Genomic DNA, 6,302 nt, shown 5'->3' with positions numbered 1-6,302 from the left:
AAGCTTAGAGTGGATGTTCAAACCTTCAGACAGAAAGAAGGTGAATCCCTCTATGAAGCTTGGGAAAGATACAAGGAACTGACCAAAAAGTGTCCTTCTGACATGCTTTCAGAATGGACCATCCTGGATATATTCTATGATGGTCTGTCTGAATTAGCTAAGATGTCATTGGATACTTCTGCAGGTGGATCCATTCACCTAAAGAAAACACCTGTAGAAGTTCAAGAACTCATTGACATGGTTGCTAATAACCAGTTCATGTACACTTCTGAGAGGAATCCTGTGGGTAATGGGACGCCTCAGAAGAAGGGAGTTCTTGAAATTGATACTCTGAATACCATATTGGCTCAGAATAAAATATTGACTCAGCAAGTCAATATGATTTCTCAGAGTCTGAATGGAATGCAAGCTGCATCCAACAGTACTCAAGAGGCATCTTCTGAAGAAGAAGCTTATGATCCTGAGAACCCTGCAATAGCAGAGGTGAATTACATGGGTGAACCATATGGAAACACCTATAACCCCTCATGGAGAAATCACCCAAACCTCTCATAGAAGGATCAACAAAAGCCTCAACAAGGCTTTAATAATGGTGGAAGAAACAGGTTTAACAATAGTAAACCTTTTCCATCATCCACTCAGCAACAGACAGAGAACTCTGAACAAAATACCTCTAATTTAGCAAACTTAGTCTCTGATCTATCTAAGGCCACTGTGAGTTTCATGAATGAAACAAGGTCCTCCATTAGAAATTTGGAAGCACAAGTGGGCCAGCTGAGTAAAAGAATCACTGAAATCCCTCCTAGTACTCTCCCAAGCAATACAGAAGAGAATCCAAAAGGAGAGTGCAAGGCCATTGAGTTGACCATCATGGTCGAATCCACAGGAAAGGAGAAGGACGTGAATCCCAAGGAGGAAGACCTCCTGGGACGTCCAGTGATCAATAAGGACTTTCCTTCTGAGGAAGCAAAGGAATCTGAGACTCATCTAGAGACCATAGAGATTCCATTGAACCTCCTTATGTCATTCATGAGCTCTGATGAGTATTCTTCTTCTGAAAAGAATGAAGATGTTACTGAAGAGCAAGTTGCCAAGTTCCTTGGTGCAATCATGAAGCTGAATGCCAATTTATTTGGTAAAGAAACTTGGGGAGATGAACCTCCCCTGTTCACCAATGAATTAAATGCATTGGATCAACTGAGTTTGCCGCAGAAGAAACAGGATCCTGGAAAGTTCCTGATACCTTGTACCATAGGCACCATGACCTTTGAGAAGGCTCTATGTGACCTGGGGTCAGGAATAAACCTCATGCCACTCTCTGTAATGGAGAAACTGGGAATCTTTGAGGTACAAGCTGCTAAAATCTCATTAGAGATGGCAGACAATTCCAGAAAACAGGCTTATGGACAAGTAGAGGACATGATAGTAAAGGTTGAAGGCCTTTACATCCCTGCTGATTTCATAATCCTAGATACTGGGAAGGATGGGGATGAATCCATCATCCTTGGAAGACCCTTCCTAGCCACAGCAAGAGCTGTGATTGATGTTGATAGAGGTGAATTAGTCCTTCAATTGAATAAGGACTCCCTTGTGTTTACAACTCAAGGTTATCCTTCTGTAAACATGGAAAAAAGGTACAGTAAGCTTCTCCCACTGTAGAGTCAACCAGAGCCCCCACAGCCAAACTCTAAGTTTGGTGTTGGGAGGCCACAACCAAACTCTAAGTTTGGTGTTGAACTCCCATATCCAAACTCTAAGTTTGGTGTTGGGGAGTCTCAACAATGCTCTGAACATCTGTGAGGCTCCATGAGAGCCCACTATCAAGCTATTGACATTAAAGAAGCGCTTGTTGGGAGGCAACCCAATTTTTATTTAATTATATTTTTTATTAGTTATATGTCTTCATAGGTTCATGATCATGTGGAGTCACAAAAACAATCAAAAAAATTGAAGAAAAATAAAAAACAGCATAAAAAAAAATAGCACACCCTGGAGGAGGAGTTCACTGGCGTTCAAACGCCAATAAGGAGCATCTGGCTGGCGTTCAACGCCAGAACAGAGCATGGAGCTGGCGCTGAACGCCAGAAACAAGCATGAAGCTGGCGTTCAACGCCAGAAACATGCTGCATCTGGGCGCTGAATGCCCAGAACAAGCATCAGTTCGGCGTTTAAACGCCAGAATTGCATGCAAAGGCATTTTACATGCCTAATTGGTGCAGGGATGTAGATCCTTGACACCTCAAGATCTGTGGACCTCACAGGATCATTTCAGGATTTGTGAACCCCACAGGATCCCCACCTTCCCTCCTCATAATCCTAGTTTTTTCCACATCTTCTTCTTCATCTATTTTTTCTTTTTTTGCTCGAGGGCGAGCAACATTCTAAGTTTGGTGTGGTAAAAGCATAGCTTTTTTTAAAGGGAAAACAAAAGCTTCCATCAAGGATCTATAGCTCAGTGGTAGAATATTTGACTGCAAATCAAGAGATCCCTGAGATAGCTCAGGGGATACATTTTCCCCCACACAATTATTGGGAGCAACTAAGGGTGGAACATCAAGAGCACTCCATCATCCTCCATGAAATTAGAAAAGATCAAAAAGCAATGAGGAAGGAGAAACAAAGACAAGGAAGAGACATAGAAGAGCTCAAGGACATCATTGGTTTCTCAAGAAGAAAACACCACCATCACTAAGCTGGACTCATTCCTTGTTCTTAAATTTTCTGTTTTTCGTTTTCTTTATGTTAAATGCTTATCTATGTTTGTGTCTTATTACATGATCATTAGTATTTAGTAACTATGTCTTAAAGTTATGAATGTCCTATGAATCCATCACCTCTCTTAAATAAAAATGTTTTAATTCAAAAGAACAAGAAGTACATGAGTTTCGAATTTATCCTTGAACTTAGTTTAATTATTTTGATGTGGTGACAATGCTTCTTGTTTTCTGAATGAATGCTTGAACAGTGCATATGTCTTTTGAAGTTGTTGTTTATGAATGTTAAATATGTTGGCTCTTGAAAGAATGATGACAAGGAGACATGTCATTTGATAATCTGAAAAATCATAAAAATGATTCTTGAAGCAAGAAAAAGCAGCAAAGAACAAACCTTGCAGAAAAAAATAGCGAAAAAAAATAGAAAAAGAAAAAGCAAGCAGAAAAAGCCAAAGCTCTTAAAACCAAAAGGCAAGAGCAAAAAGCCAATATCCCTTAAAACCAAAAGGCAAGGGTAATAAAAAGGATCCCAAGGCTTTGAACATCAGTGGATAGGAGGGCCTAAAGGAATAAAATCCTGGCCTAAGCGGCTAAACCAAGCTGACCCTAACCATGTGCTTGTGGCGTGAAGGTGTCAAGTGAAAACTTGAGACTGAGCGGTTAAAGTCAAGGTCCAAAGTAAAAGAAGAGTGTGCTTAAGAACCCTGGACACCTCTAATTGGGGACTTTAGCAAAGCTGAGTCACAATCTGAAAAGGTTCACCCAATTATGTGTCTGTGGCATTTATGTATCCGGTGGTAATACTGGAAAACAAAGTGCTTAGGGCCACGGCCAAGACTCATAAAGTAGCTGTGTTCAAGAATCAACATACTGAACTAGGAGAATCAATAACACTATCTGAACTCTGAGTTCCTATAGATGCCAATCATTCTGAACCTCAATGGATAAAGTGAGATGCCAAAACTATTCAAGAGGCAAAAAGCTACAAGTCCCGCTCATCTGATTGGAGCTATGTTTCATTGATAGTTTGAAATTTATAGTATATTCTCTTCTTTTTATCTTATTTGATTTTTAGTTGCTTGGGGACAAGCAACAATTTAAGTTTGGTGTTGTGATGAGCGGATAATTTATACGCTTTTTGGCATTGTTTTTAGTATGTTTTTAGTAGGATCTAGTTACTTTTAGGGATGTTTTTATTAGTTTTTATGTTAAATTCACATTTCTGGACTTTACTATGAGTTTGTGTGTTTTTCTGTGATTTCAGGTATTTTCTGGCTGAAATTGAGGGACTTGAGCAAAAATCAGATTCAGAGGTTGAAGAAGGACTGCTGATGCTGTTGGATTCTGACCTCCCTGCACTCAAAGTGGATTTTCTAGAGCTACAGAACTCAAAATGGCACGCTTCTAATTGCGTTGGAAAGTAGACATCCAGGGCTTTCCAGAAATATATAATAGTTCATACTTTGGTCGAGTTTAGACGACGCAAAAGGTCGTTGAACGCCAGTTCTACGCTGCAGTCTGGAGTTAAACGCCAGAAACACGTCACAAGCCAGAGTTGAACGCCAGAAATATGTTACAAACTGGCGTTCAACTCCAAGAATGACCTCTCCACGTGTAAACTTCAAGCTCAGCCCAAGCACACACCAAGTGGGCCCCGGAAGTGGATTTATGCATCAATTACTTACTTCTGTAAACCCTAGTAACTAGTTTAGTTTAAATAGGACTTTTTACTATTGTATTTGGATCTTCGGATCATCTTGGATTGTATTTTTGATCTTGTGATCATGTTTTGGGGGCTGGCCTCTCGGCCATGCCTGAACCTTTCACTTATGTATTTTCAACGGTAGAGTTTCTACACTCCATAGATTAAGGTGTAGAGCTCTGCTGTTCCTCATGAATTAATGCAAAGTACTACTGTTTTCTATTCAATTCAACTTATTCCGATTCTAAGATATCCATTCGCACCCAAGAACATGATGAATGTGATGATTATGTGACGCTCATCATCATTCTTACTTATGAACGCGTGCCTGACAAACACTTCCGTTCTACCTGCAACCAAGCTAGAATGAGTATCTCTTAGATATCTAATACAGGGGACCGAGTCCGAGTTATTAGTATCTTCGTGGTATAAGTTAGAACCCATGGATGGCCATTCCTGAGATCCGGAAAGTCTAAACCTTTGTCTGCGGTATTCCGAGTAGGATCTGGAAAGGGATGGCTGTGACGAACTTCAAACTCGCGAGTGCTGGGCGTAGTGACAGATGCAAAAGGAGGGTGAATCCTATTCCAGCATGATCGAGAACCTCCAGATGATTAGCCATGCCGTGACAGAGCATTTGGACCATTTTCATAGAGAGGATGGGATGTAGCCATTGACAACGGTGATGCCCTTACAGAAAGCTTGCCATGGAAAGGAGTAAGACTGATTGGATGAAGACAGCGGGAAAGCAGAGAGTCAGAGGAACGAAAGCATCTCTATACGCTTATCTGAAATTCTCACCAATGATATACATAAGGATTTCTATCTTTATTTTATATTTATTTATTATTATTCGAAAACTCCATAACCATTTGATATCCGCCTGACTGAGATTTACAAGGTGACCATAGCTTGCTTCATACCAACAATCTCCGTGGGATCGACCCTTACTCACGTAAGGTTTTATTACTTGGACGACCCAGTGCACTTGCTGGTTAGTTGTGCGAAGTTGTGAAGTTATGTCTGGACCATGGTATTGTGCACCAGTTCTTGGAGCCATTGCCAGGGAGAGAACGAACAACAAATTTTACAACCTCTGAGTAACAATTTCGCATACCAAAAGCATTAAATTATAAATATACCAAAAAGGTTGAACCAAAGTTGATGTTATGACTGCAAAAATGGAATGGCCTAATAAGCATTATAGTTACTGCATCCAATGTGCATAAATTGAAGAAATGATTAATATTGACCAACCAAAATATGAAAAGACATATATAGGGCTTGTTTGGGTGAGCTTCTAAGAAAAGATTTTTTTCGAGATATCTTTTTTTAAAAGATCTTATGGAAAAGTAAAAGTAATTTTATGTTTGGATATCTCATGCAAAAAGATCTTTTTATCTATCACTTATGTTTGGGTATAACAATATAGAAGTACTTTTTTGTTTATTTATTACATGAAAAACATATTTTTTTAAAGAAAAAAGATCTTTTAAAAAAGATGTAAATTGAAACTTCTCAAAAAAGATGTTTTTTTTTTTATTTTTCTAGCACTTTTACTTTTACTATTAGAAATTTGCCAAACACGCTAAAAAATAAAAAAGATGTTTTTTCATTGAAAAAAATTTTTTTTATCAAAATAATGGCACCCAAACAAGCACATACTCTTATTAAAGTAGAATCTAACACACACTTACGATGAGTTTTAAATTCTCTACTTAAAAATCGCTTAAAACAAAGAGACTCGTACAATTAAATCTCAACTTTATCTTCCATAGTCAAAACACAATAAGTGGCAATAACAGCTTCCCTACTTGTATGTAAGAACCGACTCTTTGACCCCATAAAATTAGTTCTGTGCTTGATATAAGAGAAGTTTGGAAGTT

The 6,302-nt window shown here is 38.9% G+C and overlaps 1 non-coding gene across 1 annotated transcript; it reads right to left on the bottom strand.

Moving 5' to 3' along the window:
• LOC148550801 (small nucleolar RNA R71) lies at nt 1-108 on the bottom strand. The gene has a single exon (XR_015892790.1). It is a non-coding gene; the product is annotated as a small nucleolar RNA R71 (small nucleolar RNA).
• Between the last annotated feature and the right edge of the window lie 6,194 nt (nt 109-6,302).

The sequence above is a fragment of the Arachis ipaensis genome, chromosome B7, assembly GCF_059453495.1.
Source record: "Arachis ipaensis isolate K30076 ecotype BB chromosome B7, ASM5945349v1, whole genome shotgun sequence".
In the NCBI taxonomy this organism is placed as follows: domain Eukaryota; kingdom Viridiplantae; phylum Streptophyta; class Magnoliopsida; order Fabales; family Fabaceae; genus Arachis; species Arachis ipaensis.
Note: the sequence above shows the minus strand (reverse complement) of the source record. Positions and strands in the feature narration are given on the sequence as shown.